This window comes from Hypanus sabinus, chromosome X1, assembly GCF_030144855.1.
Source record: "Hypanus sabinus isolate sHypSab1 chromosome X1, sHypSab1.hap1, whole genome shotgun sequence".
In the NCBI taxonomy this organism is placed as follows: Eukaryota; Metazoa; Chordata; class Chondrichthyes; order Myliobatiformes; family Dasyatidae; genus Hypanus; species Hypanus sabinus.
Window position 1 is genome coordinate 1599763 of NC_082738.1, and position 22560 is coordinate 1622322.

The following is a 22560-nucleotide window of genomic DNA, read 5'->3' on the forward strand; positions in this document are numbered from 1 at the left end:
GACGAGGGTAAGGCAGTGGATGTAGTCTATATGGACTTCAGCAGGGCCTTTGACAAAGTTCCACATGGAAGGTTAGTTAAGAAGGTTCAGTCGTTGGGTATTAATGCTGAAGTAATAAAATGGATTCAACAGTGGCTAGATGGGAGATACCAGAGAGTAGTGGTGGATAATTGTTTATCGGGATGAAGGCCGGTGATTAGCAGGGTGCCTCAGGGATCTGTTTTGGGCCCAATGTTGTTTGTAATATACATAAATGATCTGGATGATGGGGTGGTAAATTGGATTAGTAAGTATGCCGATGATACTAAGGTAGGAGGTGTTGTGGATAATGAGGTGGGTTTTCAAAGCTTGCAGGGAGATTTATGCTGGTTCGAAGAATGGGCTGAACGTTGGCAGATGGAGTTTAATGCTGAGAAGTGTGAGGTTCTACATTTTGGCAGGAATAATCCAAATAGAAATACAGGGTAAAAGGTAGGGCATTGAGGAATGCAGTGGAACAGAGAGATCTAGGAATAACAGTGCATAGTTCCCTGAAGGTGGAGTCTCATGTAGATAGGGTGGTGAAGAAGGCTTTTGGAACGCTGACCTTTATAAATCAGAGCATTGAGTACAGAAGTTGGGATGTAATGTTAAAATTGTACAAGGCATTGGTAAGGCCAAATTTGGAATATTGTGTGCAGTTCTGGTCACCGAATTATAGGAAAGATATCAATAAATTAGAGAGTGCAGAGACGATTTACTAGGATGTTACCTGGGTTTCAGCACTTAAGTTACAGAGAAAGGTTGAACAAGTTAGGTCTTTATTCATTGGAGCGTAGAAGGTTGAGGGGGGATTTGATCGAGGTATTTAAAATTTTGAGAGGGATAGATAGAGTTGACGTGAATAGGCTGTTTCCATTGAGAGTAGGGGAGATTCAAACGAGAGGACATGATTTGAGAGTTAGGGGGCAGAAGTTTAAGGGAAATACGAGGGGGTATTTCTTTACTCAGAGTGATAGCTGTGTGGAATGAGCTTCCTGTAGAAGTAGTAGAGGCCAGTTCAGTTGTGTCATTTAAGGTAAAATTGGATAGGTATATGGACAGGTAAGGAGTGGAGGGTTATGTGCTGAGTGCAGGTAGGTGGGACGAGGTGAGATTAAGAGTTTGGCACGGACGAGGAGGGCCGAGATGGCCTGTTTCCGTGCTGTGATTGTTATATGGTTATATGGTTATCCAAGTCACCCTGAATTCTCCTAACATCCTCATCACATGTCACACTGCCACCCAGCTTAGTATCATCAGCAAACTGGCTGATGTTGTTCTCAATGTCTTCATCTAAATCGTTGATGTAAATCATAAACAGCTGTGGTCCCAATACCGAGCCCTGTGACACCCCACTAGTCACCACCTGCCATTCCAAGAGACACCCATTCACCGTTACCCTTTGCTTTCTATCTGCCAACCAGTTTTCTATCCATGTCAATATCTTCCCTGCAATGCCATGAGCTCTGATTTTACCCACCAATCTCCTATGAAAATCCTTCTGAAAATCCAGGTGCACTACATCCACTGGATCTCCCTTGTCTAACTTCCTGGTTACATCCTCAAAAAAACTCCAATAGATTAGTTAAGCATGATTCGCCCTTGGTATATCCATGCTGGCTTGGCCCAATCCTATCACTGCTATCTAGATATGCCACTATTTCATCTTTAATAATGGACTCTAACATCTTTCCCACTATTGATGTTAGGCTGACAGGACGATAGTTCTCTGTTTTCTCCCTCCCTCCTTTCTTAAAAAGTGGGATAACATTAGCCATTCTCCAATCCTCAGGAAGTGATCCTGAATCTAAGGAACATTGGAAAATGATTACCAATGCATCCGCAATTTCCAGAGCCACCTCCTTTAGTACCCTAGGATGCAGACCATCTGGACCTGGGGATTTGTCAGCCTTCAGTCCCATCAGTCTACTCATCACCGTTTCCTTCCTAATGTCAATCTGTTTCATTTCCTCTGTTACCCTATGTCCTTGGCCCATCCATACATCTGGGAGATTGCTTGTGTCTTCCCTAGTGAAGACAGATCTAAAGTACTTATTAAATTCTTCTGCCATTTCTCTATTTCCCATAACAATTTCACCCAATTCATTCTTCAAGGGCCCAACATTGTTCTTAACTATCTTCTTTCTCTTCACATACCAAAAAAAAAAGCTTTTGCTATCCTCCTTTATATTCCTGTCTCTGGCTGCAGACATCATCCGGCTGGTCTTCCTCCCCTGCTGGTGTCGGGTTTTTCCTTTGTTGAAAAGAAGGACAGCTCCTTGCATCTGTGCATTGATTACTGGGGACTGAATGAAAACACTGTTAAGAACGGTTACCCTCTTCCAATCATGACTTCAGCATTTGAACTATTGCAAGGAGCCTCAGTTTTCACCAAGCTTGATCTCCATAACACCTAACATCTTGTCCGCATCCGTGAAAGGGACGAGTAGAAGACGGCCTTCAACACCACCTCAGGCCATTACAAGAACTTGGTCATGCCATTCAGTCTCACCAATGGCCCTGCTGTCTTTTAAGCCCTGGTAAGTGACGTTCTCAGGGAAATGCCGAACCAATTTGTCTTTGTGAATCTCAATGACATTTTGATTTTTGTCTAAGTCTCTGAACACACAGGTCATTTCCGCAGAGTTCTCCAGGGCCTTCTGGAGACCCAGCTCTTTGTGAAGGCTGAGAAATGTGAGTTTCATCACAGTACCGTCTCCTTCCTGGGGTATGTAATTTCAGGCGGTTCCATTCAGATGGACCAACAGAAGGTCAAGGCGGTGGTTGAATGGCCCCAATCCTCGACTCGTCGGGAGTTGCAACACTTGGGCTTCGCTAACTTCTATCGCCATTTCATTAGAAATCACAGTACACTGGCTGCACCACTCGCTGCTCTTACCTCATCAGCTGTAAGATTTTCCTGGTCCCCTGCTGCTGAAAAAGCATTCTCTGACCTGAAGGAACGTTTCACCTCTGACCCCATCCTGATTCAACCCCACACCAGTTCGTTGTGGAGGTGGATGCATCTGACATTGGTGTAGGAGCTGTTCTCTCTCAGCGCTCGGCCAAGGATAAGAAGGTACACCCCTGTGCCTTCTTCTCTCACCGCCTCATTCCCACGGAGCGGAATTACGATGTCGGAAACCAGGAGCTGCTGGCTGTGAAGCTGGCTCCGGAGGAGTGGAGGCATTGGCTGGAGGGAGCCAGTGTGCATGTGGTTCATCAGGACATATCCATCACTGACATACTCAACACATCTAGTCAGGTCTATTTGCGCTCTGGTCATTGAGGCATGCTCTTTCCCCAAGACTTTTCTATGTGAAGTTATAATTATAATTTAAATACATAGCCAGAACACTAGAGGGCAGGCATTGTTTATTTTAATTTTTCTTTCTAATGAGCTGGCTGTTCTTTCACATTGTATTGTTGCCCAGACATTGAACTATAATCATCAGCAATTTTATTGAGATTTCATCAATAAAATAAGTGTGACAAATACATAGTTTACTCTTGAAGGTTAAATTAAAGAATCCCAATAAAAAGTATTCCAAAGTGTGTTAGTGTTCTTGAAGTTTTTACACTTTAGGTGTTTCAATGTAACTGAAATCAAATGGCTGCCTGGAGGATTCAAGTTCACGACTCTGGGGGCTTTTGTTGAGAAGAATCGGGTAAGCTGGTTCAAATAAACATATTTATTGAGACAGAACATTTCAAACTGGAATAAAATTATTTTAAACTGCTCTCAATACATTGTACACAGAACTGCTCAATACATGAAGGGAATATTAAGAGTGACAGGCAACATTTCTCTAATTGAAGCAGCCCAGCTGAGTAATTGTCACAATAGACATTGGATACCTGTTGACTAGAGTCATTTCCACTTTATTTCCATTTTCTAGACAGTTTAGAAGTTATGTGTATTCTGCTGGCATTCATGCCAAGTCCTGGAATTGGATGTTGGATGGCTACAAGCAAGTTCCCCTTCATTCTAGAATTTGTAGGTTCAGGCTTTGCCCAATGTTAAAGGGATCCAACGTAGTCTGATATTGATGCACCTGGAACCAATGCTGCAAAATGGAGTTAAGGTATAGATCAGCCATGATAACTGAATGGCTAGTCTGCATATTCTGTTCTTAGGAACAAAATAGTTTACTCTGCTTCCTACAGGTATTTTTAACCATTGAAATCCCCAAACCACCATCTGTTAATGTTTTAATGTAAACATAATAAAGAAGAGTGAAAAAACATGCAGGACTACTAATTTACTTTCTAATTACCCCATTCCTTAACTAAGTTAAAATATTCCATTGAAGTGCCAGGACAAGGATCGGGTCATCAGGCAGTTAGTTGGAAATGTTAGCCTTGTCCATCTCAGAGCATTTATTCAAATATAACATTTATTATTCAAATATACGATTGGTAAAGTGAAGAAGAATGAGTCAGCGGTAAGAAGGTGAGCTGGCCTGCGGGGACTTGAACTGTGTGGAAAAAGTATAGGGAATACAGGTGGAAGCCGTACAATTTGCAACAATGCACATCTTGTTATAATTATAATTATGATTTCGGCTGAGAATATAGAATATATGTAAGGCACAATGTGCTCAATTATTCATCATATGGTGTCTATTATGTATCTTGGCTTCTAAAAATTAGCATATGGATGTTGCAGACCATCAATCTGCCATTGGCCCAATGCTGCTATTGTTTTTAACAAGTATTCATTATTACAGTTTCTGTACTGATTCTGTCAATCACTATGCAGCTCACAATGCACAAAAACAGATGCCCACAGGGTGATAGGGATGACATAACTCTGTTGTTTTGTAGCTATTTGCAGCTTAAACATACTTATTGAGACAGAACATTTCAAACTTGAATCAAATTATTTTTAAACTGCTCTCAATGAATTGTGCACAAAACTGCTCAATACATGAAGGGAGTATTTAGAGATACAGGCAACATTTTTCTAACTAAAGTAGCCCAGCTGAATAATTGTCTCAATGGACATTGGCTTGAGTTACATGTTGGGGATAACATTCAATTCACCTGGTACTGAAGGAAGGGTTCCAAAACTAATTAGAATAATTAGATGTAAAATTATCAATTCCCTGTCATTATTGCAACATTCAACAACTTCTATAAAATTGTCAACAAAGAGCCTTATTAATATATCAATTAACAATATATTAATATATCAATATAATACATCAAATTCTTATTTACAGATTTAATTATTTGTGCTTGTTTAATACGCTTTGGCTTATATCAGTTTGCCTTAAATCTTTGAAGCTTCTGTTTGTGAATTGTTTGTATGGATTTACTGACATAAACTTTGTGTATTTTTGTGTCTCTGTGTGCCACATTTGCACTTTTGTTTGCAATTGTTCTATTAGCTTTAGTAAATGGATTAATATTTACACATTGATAGCAAAATAGTACGATTTCAAGTGATACAGAAAGGCTTGTATCTACACTGAAGAGACCTAACAAGGCACAATCAGCAAATGCAGAGTTATTTAAAGGGAAAATCACATTCTTGGTCAATTATAGTATAGATATGAAAATTGAAAGGTGCTTCCATCAGATACCACAACTTTAGCCCTGGTGCTCTCCTGGTGAGTAGCTTGCAAGCTTTGTTTGATTATTTGAAGGAGCTGCTTTTCAGGTTCAGTTTGCACTTCAGCCCCATTCTCCTAACCTTTGGGAGACTTCCTCATCTGTCTCCTCTTGAGCCTGGCCATTTACAGGTCCAATATGGATTGGGTCTTAGGTGGGCGTGGGGGGGCGTTGGTTTCCTTGAAGCTGAATGCCTGGGTGGCTCTGCAGAAAAAGCACTGTCCTTGGGACTGTTCTGGGACTGGTGGGTCCTCCAGGGGCGAGAGTGCATTTTGAAAATGGATCTTTTAATTTGAATTTGAATTTTGTATATATTCTGATAGAGATGTGCATATTGTAAATATGTAAATAAACATTTTGAACAAAAAAGTAGTTGTGCACATTCACAGTAATGGAAAGAAAGTCAGTTAAAAGAGAATGCAACTTGTTTGGTAATGACTCATTGAATGCAGGACAAGAGTCTAATTAAAGGTATGAATTAGGTTAGTTGAAAGAGAGATGACATTGAGATGATACAATCCCACTTGTAAGGTTTATAAAGGAGTTAAAGGTAATCTAATAAACTTGCCCTTACATTAAGAGGTTCAAATATCTATTAATACGTGTGAAATTAAGATGTTAATATTAAAAAAGTATTTGAAGGTAGACATAACCTTTGTCAGAGCTCAGAAAAATAGAGGACTATGGGTAACCCTAGGTAATTTCTCAGGTAAGGACATGTTCAGCACAGCTTTGTGGGCCAAAGGGCCTGTATTGTGCTGTAGGTTTTCTATGCTTCTATAAGGGCTTTTTTTTCTTTGCTGTATGACTATGACTCTGAAATCAAGCACAATTTCTATTTTCAGCAAGTAATGAAATTAGAAATAGGTGATTCAGGTAAAGTCATCAATATAAAAGATAAAGGAAGCAAATGGATATATGTATATGTTTCTTGCAGTGTAAGGTAATTTAAGGACTGCAGAAATGATGGCCTGTAGCTGAAATAAGATTAATTATAAAAGAAATTAGTTGATACAGTTTTTCTTATTCTTTACAGAAATTTTCTGATGTCCAATAATTTATGAGGATCTAATCAGCCAACGGGTGTTACTGAGGAGGTGGGGTGGGGGTGCATGTCGACCACCCAGGACAAACTTGTTTAAATTTATAGCAACTGTATGGATATCATGAACATGATCTCTTTCTGCTGGGTTAGTTACAGCTCCAAAGAAAGCATTTTCACTCATGTTTGTGGCTCCAGTTCTTACCCAACAAAATGAGCACAAAATACACACTGACACAGTGGTCTCTATCAAACTGAGTGTCTCTGGTGCTTCAGGTAAAATTCAGCAGCTTAAAGAAAAATTAAGGGACTTCAATGAATGGTTACTTCTTGGACTGAGTTTGCTGCACTTCCCTAAAGAAGACCCCATAACCCAATAAACTGGATTGCTGCTGTCCTTTGGGTATCAGACAAGTCTGTATTCCCAGAGACCACTACAATTTATTTCTGTTCAAGATACTATCACCATCCTGCACTCAACCCTTAATCACCTGTTCAATTACAGAAATGAATGAGTAGAAAAGGCACATAGCATCAGTAAGCTTACAAAACAGATGTATATTGTCAAATCATTTCATACTTATGCCAGCATTGAAATATGTTCCAGTCTCTTCACAGTCATTCACAAGCTTTAGATCTTGCTTTCTGTTCTATTTCACCCTCAGTACTTAAACATACATTATGTTTTATCCAGAAATTTAGGTGAGCTTGCAAAGACTGAAATCTAGGAAGACAAAGACAAAGATTTTGTGTTAATTAGTTTCTCAGTAATTCTTTCACTAACCCTATCTCTATCAAAATGTTCCTGGCATCAGCAACAAATTAATGTTTCTTTGAAAACTGAAGACAAAGCTGCTTCTCTAAAGATAAACATGCTGGAGCCAGATTTCTACAGCCTTAATTTTACATGAGTATTATCAAGGTCATTGAATGTGCCACATTATTCCCATTGACCTTTTAACTCCTCTGCTAAGTAGACTAAACCTTCTGCTGTTTGTTCCAATTTGTTCCATTGAGATCAGCCTGGGTTATTCTATTGGGTAAAAAGTCTTGTAATAAGAGGTTGCATGAGACATGGTTTCTGTTCTGGGCATGGCTTCTGGGAAGCAGTTTACTGTAAGGTACAGTAAACTAGGGAGGATAATATATTAAATTGATTCATAAATTATCTGTTGTTTGGGGAATTACAAGATAAAGAGGGTTAAATTCGATCACATTTAAAAAGCACATGAAGGTTATGATATGCAATTAATCCATACCCATTCGACTGGGTACATGGAGAGTGCCAATTATAAATCATTTCCAAGTCTAGCCTGTTACTTACTGAATCAAGAATGAGCCCAGGTTTGTGAGTAGTTACTGCCAACACAGCTTAAAACCAACCATCTTAAACAAGAGGTGTGTTATGCCTTTAATAGATGGGGAGGGGATAATTGTGCACATATTGTGACATGTGGAAGGAATTATGGCAAAACATTAGAAAGAAAGAGCTTTACAAACCTCTGAGCCTTGGTGGAAGAGTGAGCTTTTATATTCAATTCATTTGACAGGGTAACATTGATGCCAAGGTCAGCATTTATTGCTGAAACTGAACTGCCCTTAAGAAGATGGTTCCCAGGCTCCCTGCTTGAACTGCTGCAGTCCTCCTGGTAATAATACTTCCACAACTCTATTGGGCAGCAAGTGTTGGAAGTTCAGAAAGTGCTGTCCCAGTGCAGTGCAGTGCAGTGCAGTGCAGTGAGTAATTACAGTGCATTTTGCAGTTGTACACAATACAACTCTGATATATAGGTGGTGGAGAGAACAAATGTGTAGGATATGGGTGAGATGTCAATCAAGCAGATTTATTTGTCCTGAATGTATCACTGGATTTGTGCTAATCCACTAGGTGGAGAATATTTCATCTTACTCCTTGTAAATGATAGAAAGGGCTTGTGGTCTCAGGAGGTGAGTCAGTCACCATAAAATATGTAGACTTTAACCTTGTCTTATAGACACATTACTTAAGTGATTCAGTTTGTGATTCACAATAACTCCCAGGATATTTATAATAGGTAACTTAGTGATAACAATCTCACTGACATCAAGGACACATAGTTAAACTTTCTATTACTGGGAATGGCCATTGCCTGCTACCGCCTAAGTATAAATGGACACTTCTCACCTTATGCCTGAATGTTGTGTGTCAGGCTTGCTGAGTGGGCAACTGTCTGTTTGAGGACTAGCAAATGGAAATCAGAAATTTACAGTCATCAAAATAGTTCCACCTCTAGCAGAATGGAACGAGCTGACAGAAGTTCCACTATATTGAGCACTGTACCACCATAATGTGCTTCAAGGCAATTCATTTATTTTGAAATGGAATCACAGTTGGAAATCTCAGCAAATACAGCAAGGTGAAGACATCAAGGTCCACTTAGTACTGAGAGCATTAGGTGAAGTAAATCTTCACAAATCACCTTCATTCTTCGTCCCTCCTTACTCTCCCCTTCACTTCCCCTCCACTCTCAGTCCTGATGCAGAGCCTTGACACGAGACTTTGATGATCCCTATGCCTCCACAGATGATGCTCGACTTGTTAAGTACCTCCAGCCATTTGTTTTTGGGTGTTTTTTCCCAGGGTAATGGAGTCTAAAACTTAAAGGATAGGCTTAAGGCTGAATGGGGAAAGATTGAAATGGGATCTGATAGGTAAATAGAATGAGCTGCCAGAGGAACTAGGGGCACTGCAATTTGCCTATTGCCACAATAGGTCGACAGTGGACATAATTTCATTGGCTCTTCACTTGGCCTTAGATCACCTGGACAATACAAATACCTATGTCAGGATAACTCAACATAACCATCATTCCTCCAGTCCTAATTGATAAGTTACAGAACCTGAGCCCCTGTACCTCCCTCTGTAACTGGATCCTTGAAATTCTAACCAGAAGACCACAATCTGTGCGGATTGATAATAACATCTCCTCCTCGCTGACGATCCACACTGGTGCATTTCAGAGGTGTGTGCTTAGCCCACTGCTCTACTCTCTCTATACCCATGACCATGTAGATAGGCATAGTTCAAATACCATCTATAAATTTGTTGATAATGCAGCCATTGTTGGTAGAATCTCAGATGGTGATGAGAGGGCGTACAGGAGTGAGATATGCCAACTAGTGGAGTGGTGACACAGCAACAACCTGGTTCTCAACGTCAGTAAGACGAAAGAGCTGATTGTGGACTTCAGGAAGGGTAAGACGAAGGAACACACACCAATCCTCATAGAGGGATCAGAAGTGGAGAGAGTGAGCAGCTTCAAGTTCCTGGGTGTCAAGATCTCTGAGGATCTAACCTGGTCCCAACATATCAATGCAGTTATAAAGAAGGTAAGACAGTGACTATATTTCATCAGGAGTTTGAGAAGATTTTGTTTGTCACCTAAAACACTCGGAAACTTCTATAGATGTACCATGGAGAGCATTCTGACAGGCTGCATCACTGTCTGGTAAGCGGGAGGGGAGCGACTGCACAGGATTGTAGTATGCTTCAGAGAGTTGTAAAATTGGTCAGCTCCATCATGGATACTAGCCTCCGTAGTATCCAAGACGCTTTCAAGGAGTGGTGCCTCAGAAAAGCGGCTTCCATCATCAAGAATTCAGGAACTGCCTCTTTCCCTCTGCCATCCGATCCGATTTCTAAATGGACATTGAACCCATGAATGCTACTTTTTATTTCTGGTTTTGCACTATTTATCTTAATTTAACTATTATATATCTATATATATATTTAATGTAATTCAGATTTTGTCTATATATTTATTTATCATGTATTGCATTGTACTGCTGCTGCAAAGTCAACAAATTTCACAGCTTAGGCTGGTGATATTAAACCTGATTCTGATTCTGATGTACAATTACAAAAGTTTAAAAGACATTTGACAGGTACATTGAATAGAAAGGCGAAAAAAAAGCTGAGCTAATATTACAGATGGATGACTGACACAGACTGTGAAGTCAAGCTACCTAAAGCTGTAGTGTTCAATATTGAGTCCTGCTATGTACCCAGATGGAAGATGAGGTGCAGTTCCTCAAGCTTGAATTGGCCCTTACTGTAATAGTGCAGGTCCCCCCAGACTGAGTGGGAATGGGCTGGAGGGTTAAACTGACAGGAAATGGGAAGCTCATGGTCCCACTGGTGGACTGAACACAGAAGCACAGAGGTTCTGCATCATCCAATCTGCATTTGGTTTCTCCGGTGTAGAGGGCGCCACGTTGCAAATACTTCATTGAAAAAGATGCAAATGATCACTATTTTGCCTTGAAAGATGGTTTGGATCCCTAGATGATGGAAAGGGAAGAGATGAAAGGACAAGATAAAATGTCTATGGGTGCAAGACAAAGTGCTCTGAGAAGAGGGTGGTTGGAGGGAATGGAAGAGTGGACCAAGGAGTCACCAAGGTAACAGGAATACTTCTATGTTTGCTTTGACCATCAAACATGGAGGTACCCTGTGATTCCAATCTCTGAGGATGACGTGAGAACATCCTTCAGGAGGGTGAACCCATGGAAAGCATATGGCCTAGGTGAGGTACCTGGATGAGTACTGATCAATTGGCTAGAGTGTTTACTGAGATTTTTAACTTCTTGCTTCAGCAGTATACAGTACCCACTTACTTCAAGCAGGCTTCAATTACACTGGTGCTGAACAAGAACGTGGTAACCTGTCTCAATGTGTATTATCTAGTATACTTAAATCCTCTGTGATGAAGTGCTCTGAGAGGTTGGTAATAAAGCATATCAATTCCTACCTGAGAAGCGACCGGATCTTCTCCATTTTGCCTACACACACCAGATTTGAGAACAGTTTTTACCTCTTAATCATCAGGCTCTTGAAACAGAAAAGATAACTTCACAACTTCACTCACCCCATCACTGAACTGTACCCACAACTTTCAAGGACTGATGGAGTTCAACACAGATAAGTGTGCGGTGGGTCATTTTGGTAGGTCAAATATGATGGGAGAATATGGTATTAATGGCAAGACTTTTGGCAGTGTGGAGGATCAGAGGGATCTTGGGGTCTGAGTCCATAGGACACTCAAAGCTGCTGCGCAGGTTGACTCTGTGGTTAAGAAGGCATACGGTGCATTGGCCTTCATCAATCATGGGACTGAGTTTAAGAGCCAAGAGGTAATGTTACAGCTATATGGGATAATAATATAATTACTAATAATTATTAATTATACTTATTATACTGAATAAGTATACCATCCTGGTTACTGTTGGCGGGGAAGACCGACCGGGGTGAGTCATGATGGCAGGGCCTCTGGCACTGAGTCTGACCCTGTGGTGCAGAAGGATGGGACAGAGAAGAGGAGAGCTGTCATCATTGGGGACTCTATAGTCAGGGGAGCAGACAGGTGATTTTGTGGATGTGAGAAGGACACCTGCTTGGTTTGTTGCCTCCCGGGTGCCAGGGTCCAGGATGTCTCTGACGGGGTGCAAGACATCCTGGTATGAGAGGGAAAGCAACCAGAAGTCGTGATACATGTTGGGACCAACGACATAGGCAGGAAGAGGGATGAGGTCCTGAAGTGTGAGTTTCGGGAACTAGGCAGAAGGCTGAAGAACAGGACCTCAAAGGTGGCATTCTCAGGATTGCTGCCAGTGCTACGTGATAGTGATGGTAAGAATTGGAGGAGATGGCAGTTGAATGTGTGGCTGAGGAGTTGGTGAAGGGGGCAGGGTTTTAGATTTTTGGATCATTGAGATCTCTTCCGGGGAAGGTGGGACCTGTACTGATCGGATGGGTTGCCCCTGAACTCGAGGGGGAGCAATATCCTTGCAGGTAGGTTTGCTAGCATGGTTCGGGAGGGTTTAAACTAATTTTCAAGGGGGATGGGACCCGGAGCGATAGAGCAGTGGAAGAAGTGCTTGGAGTAAAGCCAGATCTAACATATAGAGAGGATTTGAAGAAAAAGAAGCAGAATAAAGGGTGTAAAGGTAGTAAGGTAGAAGGGCTAAAGTGTGTGTACTTCAATGCAAGAAGCATCAGGAACAAAGGTAATGAACTGAGATCATGGATACATACATGGAGTTATGGTGTAGTGGCCATTACAGAGACTTGGCTGGCACCAGGGCAGGAATGGATTTCAGTGCTTTAAAAGGGATAGAGAGGGGGGAAAGGGGAGGAGGGGTGGCATTACTGGTCAGGGATACTATTACAGTGGCAGAAAGGGCGGGTAATGTAGCAGGATCCTCTTTTGAGTCAGTATGGGTGGAAGTCAGGAACAGGAAGGGAGCAGTTACTTTATTGGGAGTATTCTATAGGCCCCCTGGTAATGGCAGAGATACCGAGGAGCAGATTGGGAGGCAGATTTTGGAAAGGTGCAAAAATAACAGGGTTGTTATCATGGGTGACTTTAACTTCCCTAATATTGATTGGCACTTGATTAGTTCCAAGGGTTTGGATGGGGCAGAGTTTGTTAAGTGTGTCCAGGACAGATACGTGACTAAGGAGATGGTGCAGGAGGGCGGGCTTTATGTTTCTGGACAATTGGGCCTTGTTCCAGGGAAGGTGGGACCTGTTCCGACGGGACGGGCTGCACCTGAACTGGAGGGGGACTAATATCCTTGTGCGAAGGTTTGCTAGTGCTGCTCCGGGGGGTTTAAACAAGATGTGCAGGGGGAGGGGATCCAGAGTGTTAGAGCAGATAGTGAGGTGGAGGAGGATAAAGGCCGTGCGAGCTGCAAGTATAATGCATGGAGTAAAGCCAGATCTAACATATAAAGAGGCTTTGAGGAAAGAGAAGCAGAATAAAGGGTGTAAAGGTAGTAAGGTAGAAGGGCTAAAGTGTGTGTACTTCAATGCAAGAAGCATCAGGAACAAAGGTGATGAACTGAGAGCTTGGATACATACATGGAATTATGATGTAGTGGCCATTACGGAGACTTGGCTGGCACCAGGGCAGGAATGGATTCTCAATATTCCTGGATATCAGTGCTTTAAAAGGGATGGGGGGGGGGGGAAGGGAGGAGGGGTGGCATTACTGGTCAGGGATACTATTACAGCTGCAGAAAGGGTGGGTAATGTAGCGGGATCCTCTTTTGAGACAGTATGGGTGGAAGTCAGGAACAGGAAGGGAGCAGTTACTCTACTGGGGGTATTCTATAGGCCCCCTGGTAGCAGCAGAGATACCGAGGAGCAGACTGGGAGGCAGATTTTGGAAAGGTGCAAAAATAACAGGGTTGTTATCATGGGTGACTTTAACTTCCCTAATATTGATTGGCACCTGATAAGTTACAATGGTTTAGATGGGGCAGAGTTTGTTAAGTGTGTCCAGGATGGATTCCTGTCACAGTATGTTGACAAGCCGAATAGGGGGAATGCCATACTAGATCTAGTATTAGGTAATGAACTGGGTCAGGTCACAGATCTCTCAGTGGGTGAGCATCTGGGGGACAGTGACCACCGCTCCCTGACCTTTAGCATTATCATGGAAAAGGATAGAATCAGAGAGGACAGGAAAATTTTTAATTGGGGAAGGGCAAATTATGAGGCTATAAGGCTAGAACTTGCGGATGTGAATTGGGATGATGTTTTTGAAGGGAAATGTACTATGGACATGTGGTCGATGTTTAGGGATCTCTTGCAGGATGTTAGGGATAAATGTGTCCCGGTGAGGAGGAAGATAAAGAATGGTAGGGTGAAGGAACCATGGGTGACAAGTGAAGTGGAAAATCTAGTCAGGTGGAAGAAGGCAGCATACATGAGATTTAGGAAGCAAGGATCAGATGGGTCTATTGAGGAATATAGGGTAGCAAGAAAGGAGCTTAAGAAGGGGCTGAGAAGAGCAAGAAGGGGGCATGAGAAGGCCTTGGCGAGTAGGGTAAAGGAAAATCCCAAGGCATTCTTCAATTATGTGAAGAACAAAAGGATGACAGGAGTGAAGGTAGGACCGATTAGAGATAAAGGTGGGAAGATGTGCCTGGAGACTGTGGAAGTGAGCGAGGTCCTCAATGAATACTTCTCTTCAGTATTCACCAATGAGAAGGAACTTGATGACGGGGAGGTCAATATGAGTGAGGTTGATGTTCTGGAGCATGTTGATATTAAGGGAGAGGAGGTGTTGGAGTTGTTAAAATACATTAAGACTGATAAATCCCTGGGGCCTGACGGAATATTCCCCAGGCTGCTCCACGAGGTGAGGGAAGAGATTGCTGAACCTCTGGCTGGGATCTTTATGTACTCGTTGTCCACGGGAATGGCACCAGAGGATTGGAGGGAGGTGAATGTTGTCTCCTTGTTCAAAAAAAGTAGTAGGGATAGTCCGGGTAATTATAGACCAGTGAGCCTTACATCTGTGTTGAGAAAGCTGGTGGAAAAGATTCTTAGAGATAGGATCTATGAACATTTAGAGAATCATGGTCTGATCAGGAACAGTCAGCATGGCTTTGTGAAGGGCAGATCATGCCTAACAAGCCTGATAGAGTTCTTTGAGGAGGTGACCAGGCATATAGATGAGGGGAGTGCAGTGGATGTGATCTACATGGATTTTAGTAAGGCCTTTAGAAAACAGAACATAGAATAGTACAGCACATTACAGGCCCTTCGGCCCACAATGTTGTGCTGACCCTCAAACCCTGCTTCACATATAACCCCCCCCCACCTTAAATTCCTCCATATACCTGTCTAGTAGTCTCTTAAATTTCACTAGTGTATCTGCCTCCACCACTGAATCAGGCAATGCATTCCACGCACCAACCACTCTCTGAGTGAAAAACCTTCCTCTAATATCCCCCTTGAACTTCCCTCCCCTTAATTTAAAGCCATGTCCTTTTGTACTGAGCAGTGGTGCCCTGGGGAAGAGGCATTGGCTGTCCACTCTGTCTATTCCTCTTAATATCTTGTACACCTCTATCATGTCTCCTCTCATCCTCCTTCCCTCCAAAGAGTAAATCCCTAGCTCCCTTAATCTCTGATCATAATCCATACTCTCTATACCAGGCAAATTATTCAGAAAGTCAGAAAGCATGGGATCCAGGGAAGTTTGGCCAGGTGGATTCAGAATTGGTTTGCCTGCAGAAAGCAGAGGGTCGTGGTGGAGGGAGTACATTCAGATTGGAGGGTTGTGACTAGTGGTGTCCCACAAGGATCGGTTCTGGGACCTTTACTTTTCGTGATTTTTATTAACGACCTGGATGTGGGGGTAGAAGGGTGGGTTGGCAAGTTTGCAGATGACCCAAAGGTTGGTGGTATTGTGGATAGTGTTGAGGATTGTCGAAGATTGCAGAGAGACATTGATATGATGCAGAAGAGGGCTGAGAAGTGGCAGATGGAGTTCAACCCGGAGAAGTGTGAGGTGGTACACTTTGGAAGGACAAACTCCAAGGCAGAGTACAAAGTAAATGGCAGGATACTTGGTAGTGTGGAGGAGCAGAGGGATCTGGGGGTACATGTCCACAGATCCCTGAAAATTGCCCCACAGGTAGATAGGGTAGTTAAGAAAGCTTATGGGGTGTTAGCTTTCATAAGTCGAGGGATAGAGTTTAGGAGTTGTGTGGTAATGATGCAGTTCTATAAAACTCTGGTTATGTCACACTTGGAGTACTGTGTCCAGTTCTGGTCACCTCACTATAGGAATTGGTTAGGGTACAGAGGAGATTTACCAGGATGCTGCCTGATTTAGAGAGTATGGATTATGATCAGAGATTAAGGGAGCTAGGGATTTACTCTTTGGAGGGAAGGAGGATGAGAGGAGACATGATAGAGGTGTACAAGATATTAAGAGGAATAGATAGAGTGGACAGCCAGCGCCTCTTCCCCAGGGCACCACTGCTCAGTACAAAAGGACATGGCTTTAAATTAAGGGGAGGGAAGTTCAAGGGGGATATTGGAGGAAGGTTTTTTACTCAGAGAGTGGTTGGTGCGTGGAATGCACTGCCTGAGTCAGTGGTGGAGGCAGATACACTAGTGAAACTTAAGACACTACTAGACAGGTATGTGGAGGAATTTAAGGTGGGGAGGGTTATATGGGAGGCAGGGTTTAAGGGTTGGCACAACATTGTGGGCTGAAGGGCTTGTACTGCACTGTACTATTTTATGTTCTATGTTATATGGACCCTGGTCAGAGCCCACTTGGAGTACTGTGCTCAGTTCTGGTCACCTCACTACAGGAAGGATGTGGAAACCATAGAAAGGGTGCAGAGGAGATTTACAAGGATGTTGCCTGGATTGGGAAGCATGCCTTGTGAGAGTAGGTTGAGTGAACTTGGCCTTTTCTCCTTGGAGTGACGGAGGATGAGAGGTGACCTGATAGAGGTGTACAAGATGATGAGAGGCATCGATCATGTGGATAGTCAAAGGCTTTTTCCTAGGGTTGGAATGACTAACATGAGAGGGAACAGTTTTAAGGTGCTTGGAAGTAGGTACAGAGGGGATGCCAGGGGTATATTTTTTAAGCAGAGAGTGGTGAGTTCATGGAATGGGCTGCCGGCAATGATTGTGGAGGTGGATGTGATAGGGTCTTTTAAGAGACTCTTAGACAGGTACATGGAGCTTAGAAAAATCGAGGTCTATTGGTAACCCAAGGTAATTTCTAAAGTAAGTGCATGTTTAGTACAGCATTGTGGGCTGAAGGGCCTGTATTGTGCTGTAGGTTTTCTATGTTTCTATGACTCACTTTCAAGGTTTCTTCATCTCATTTATTTATTATTATTATGTTTTTCTTCTCAGCTCAAGCTGGTAAAACCTGAGGTACGGGCAAATCCAAGGACAATCATTTCTCAATTGCAAGAAACCTTCGTACTACTTCACTGATGTTTAGTATCGTGGCTTTCTAGAGATTATATAAATATTTCTGTGAGGGTCTGATTGTTTAATGCTATTGTGTAGTGACTTTAGGATGATACCAGTTGTAGACATTATTATTGGGATAATGTATACCCTGTTCGTGTTCCAAAATCTTTCAATTTCCTCTTTTAATTCACCATATTTCTGGTGTTTTTCACTTACCGATTTCTGTAAGTTATGTGTGATTGGAATGGCTATATCTATTACGTTCTTCTTGATTGTTTATCCTGTAATAGTGTATCTGGATGGTTATTATGGATTGTCCTATCCAAAATAACTGATCGATCATAATATTATCTGTGGTATTCTGACTCTAAAACTGGATCAGGCTTGTATTTATAGTTAAGTATGGTGTCTTTTATGAGTTTATATTTTAAAGCAAGATTTTGATGAATGACGTTTGCCACTTGATTGTGCCTGTGTGAATAATCAGATTGTGTAAAAGTCCTACAGGATCCTGCAATGTGTTGGACTGATTCTGGGTTTTTTTCTTGGCATTTTCTACATTTATCATCTTGAATTTTTTGGTTATTATTATTATTTCTTTCTTTTTGTATTTGAAATTTGTTGTCTTTTGCACACTGGTTGTTTGTCCTATTGGGTATGGTCTTTCATTGATTCTATTGTGTTTCTTGTAGTTACTGTGAATGTCCAAAAGAAAAATTAATCTTGGGGTTGTATATGATGACATATATGTAGATTGATAATAAATTTACTTTGAACCTTTTGAAAGTTGAAGGGGAGAAGAAGAAAAGATGCGTCTGTGGTGGTATCTATTTGAAGAATAGGGAAATTATCTACTGATAAGACATAAGATCAGAAGACATAGGAGCAGAATTAGGCCATTCAGCCCAACCAGTCTGCTCCACCATTCCATCATGACTGATCCCAGATCCCACTCAACCCCATACACCTGCCTTCTTGCCATATCCTTTGATGCCCTGACTGATCAGGAAATGATCAACCTAAGCCTTAAGTATACCCACGGATTTGGCTTCCACCACAGTCTGTGGCAGAGCATTTACCATCACAGATTTACCATTCACTGGCTAAAAAAATTCCTCCTGACCTTTGTTTAAAAGGTTTGCACTCAATTTTGAGGCTGTGCCCTCTAGTTCTGGATACCCCTACCATAGGAAACACCCTCTCCACATCCACCCCTTCTAGTTCTTTCAACACCCATCCAGCAGTCTACCAACTCTCTCCATTCATAGAAACATAGAAAACCTACAGCAAAATACAGGCCCTTTGGCCCACAAAGTTATGCCAAACATGTCCCTACCTTAGAAATTACTAGGCTTACCCATAGCCCTCTATTTTACTAAGCTCCAAAAGTCTCTTAAAAGACCCTATCGTATCGGCCTCCACCACCGTTGCCGGCAGTCCATTCCACGCACTCACCACTCTCTGAGTAAGAAACTTACCCCTGACATCTCCTCGGTACCTACTCCCCAGTACCTTAAACATGTATCCCCTTGTGGCAACCATTTCAGCCCTGGGAAAAAGCCTCTGACTATCCACACGATCAATGCCTCTCATCATCTTATACACCTCTATCAGGTCACCTCTCATCCTCCTTTGCTCCAAGGAGAAAAGGCCAAGTTCACTCAACCTATTCTCACAAGGCATGCTTCCCAATCCAGGCAACATCCTTGTAAATCTCCTCTGCACCCTTTCTATGGCTTCCACATCCTTCCTGTAGTGAGGCAACCAGAACTGAGCACAGTACTCCAAGTGGGGTCTGACCAGGGTCCTATATAGCTGCAATATTACCTCTCGGCTCTTAAACTCAATCCCACAATTGATGAAGGCCAATACACCATATGCCTTCTTAATCACAGAGTCAACCTATGCAGCAGCTTTGAGCATCCTATGGACTCAGACCCCAAGATCCCTCTGATCCTCCACACTGCCAAGAGTCTTACCATTAATACTACATTCTGCCATCATATTTGACTTACCAAAATGAACCACTTCACACTTATCTGGGTTGAACTCCATCTGCCACTTCTCAGCCCAGTTTTGCATTCTATCAATGTCCTGCTGTAACCTCTGACAGCCCTCCACACTATCCACTACACCTCCAACCTTTGAGTCATCAGCAAATTTACTAACCCATCTCTCCACTTCCTCATCCAGGTCATTTATAAAAATCATGAAGAGTAAGGGTCCCAGAACAGATGCCTAAGGCACTCGACTGGTGACTGTCCTCCATGGAGCATATGACCCATCTACAACCACTCTTTGCCTTCTGTGGGCAAGCCAGTTCTGGATCCACAAAGCAATGTCCCCTTGGATCCCATGCTTCCTTACGTTCTCAATAAGCCTTGCATGGGGTACCTTATCAAATGCCTTGCTGAAATCTATATACACTACATCTACTGCTCTTCCTTCATCAGTGTTTAGTCACATCCTCAAAACATTCAATCAGGCTCATAAGGCATGACCTGCCTTTGACATAGGCAGAGTCTTGTGGGCTGGAAGCTGAGGACCAGAAAAACTGTCCCCTTGTTCTATCCCAAAAGAAAGTGGGTGAGGGAAGAGCCCAGGAAATGGATGAGATGCAGTCAAGAGTTTTGTTAACAATTGTAGAGAGGAAGCCATGGTTCAGAAAGAAAGAAGACATTTCAGAGGCACAAGTATGGAAAGTCTTTTCGTCAGAGCAAATACAACAGAAGCAGAGGGATTGGTATAATGGAATAGACTCCTTACTATAAGTATGATTGGACAAAGAGTGGTTAAAATTGTTGTGGTAATTGGTTGTAATAGATGCTATTAACTATGCCATTTCCTGAGATGGAGACTGAGAGATTCAGAAAAGGAAGAGAAGAGTCAGACATTGACCACATGATGATCAAAGTACATTAATTATCAATCTAGTTATACATTGTAAACCTTGAGATTTGTCTCTTAACAGGCAACCATGAAACAAAGAAACCAAGCATATCCAGACCATATATAAAAACAGATGTTCAAACTCCCAGTGTGAAGAGAGAGAAAGATACATCATGCAAACAATTACCACAAGCAATTAGCATTCTGAACTGAAGTCCACAAAGTAAGTCCCATAGTTTAGCTCCGTCATTTTTTCATGGCTGATCCAATTTTCCTCTCAGCCCCAATCTTCTGCCCTTTTCAATCAACATCCAATCTTCAGGTTCAATTGCCTCAATACTCTCTGGGGCCTGGAACCCATCAGCTCGATTTGGCCTGTACCCAACCTTTCCAATTCAGCCCTGTGCTTAAATATCCATTCAAACGTCAGGTTCAGTCACCCCAATCCACTACGGTGCCTGGACCCCACCAGCTCGATTCAGTCTGTAACTGAATTTCCCGATTTGGCCTTGCGCATAAGTCTCCATCCAAACATTGAGTTCAGTTGCTTCAGTATGCTCTGGTGCCTGGACCTCATTGCCTTGATTCAGCCTTTGGCATGGCACTTAAGTTGATCACGCATCGGGTCTGGAAATTAGCAGCAAAAGTAATGAAACTTTTGAGTTCCTTATGGGTGCAGGAAGGAGCATCAATGTACTGGAAAAGGAGATGAAGGAGTGGGCCTAGTTTGGACTAAAACAAATGTAACCCTCAGGCTTGCCCAACTCGTGTTCATCTAGGGAAAAACAGCCTCTGCCCCCACCTCCCCCATTTGTGTGGATACTGTGTAATTTAATTGACTCCACAATTTCTTCAGCCACCTCGTTCAGTCATGTTCTGGTTTGCGAAATCTACATTCGGATTCACGGTCTGGACCATGTTCCTTCTTCCAGGTTTTCTGGGTTTTCCCAGCTTCTGATGAGGCAGCTGATTCTTGTTTGGGCTGGCTTCATAAATAACTTCAGGAGTCAGCCTTGGGCTGCTGAATTGTTCCTGTCCAAAATGGCTGTCTGTATTCATTCTCTTCCTCCTGATGCCTCTCCCTGAAGCCTTGCCCTGCTTGGAACTTCCTCTCCATGTCCACGCTATTGCTAGGTAGGTCTGGCTGTTTTACTGTGACCTACTGTTGGGAACTGCCTCTGCATGTCCATGCCTTCACTAGGTAGGTCTGGTTGTTTTACTGTGACGTAGTGTTGGGACCTGCCTCTCCATGTCCATGCCTTCACTAGGTAGGTCTGGCTGTTTTACTGTAACCTGGTGTTGGGAACTGCCTCTCCATGCCCATGCCTTCACTAGGTAGGTCTGGCTGTTTTACTGTGACCTGGAGTTGGGAACTGCCTCTCCATGTCCATGCCTTCACTAGGTAGGTCTGGCTGTTTTACTGTGACCTGGCGTTGGGAACTGCCTCTCCATGTCCACGCCTTCACTAGGTAGGTCTGGCTGTTTTACTGTGACCTGGTGTTGGGAACTGCCTCTCCATGTCCATGCCTTCACTAGGTATGTCTGGCTGTTTTACTGTGACCTGGGGTTGGGAACTGCCTCTCCATGGCCATGCCTTCACTAGGTAGGTTTGGCTGTTTTACTGTGACCTAGTGTTGGGAACTGCCTCTCCATGTCCATGACTTCACTAGGTAGGTCTGGCTGTTTTACTGTGACCTGGAGTTGGGAACTGCCTCTCCATGTCCATGCCTTCACTAGGTAGGTCTGGCTGTTTTACTGTGACCTGGCGTTGGGAACTGCCTCTCCATGTCCACGCCTTCACTAGGTAGGTCTGGCTGTTTTACTGTGACCTGGTGTTGGGAACTGCCTCTCCATGTCCATGCCTTCACTAGGTATGTCTGGCTGTTTTACTGTGACCTGGGGTTGGGAACTGCCTCTCCATGGCCATGCCTTCACTAGGTAGGTTTGGCTGTTTTACTGTGACGTAGTGTTGGGAACTGCCTGTCCATGTCCATGCCTTCACTAGGCAGGTCTGGCTGTTTTACTGTGACCTGGTGTTGGGAACTGCCTCTCCATGTCCATGCCTTCACTAGGTAGGTCTGGCTGTTTTACTGTGACCTAGTGTTGGGAACTGCCTCTCCATGGCCATGCCTTCACTAGGTAGGTCTGGCTTTTTTACTGTGACCTAGTGTTGGGAACTGCCTCTCCATGTCCATGACTTCACTAGGTAGGT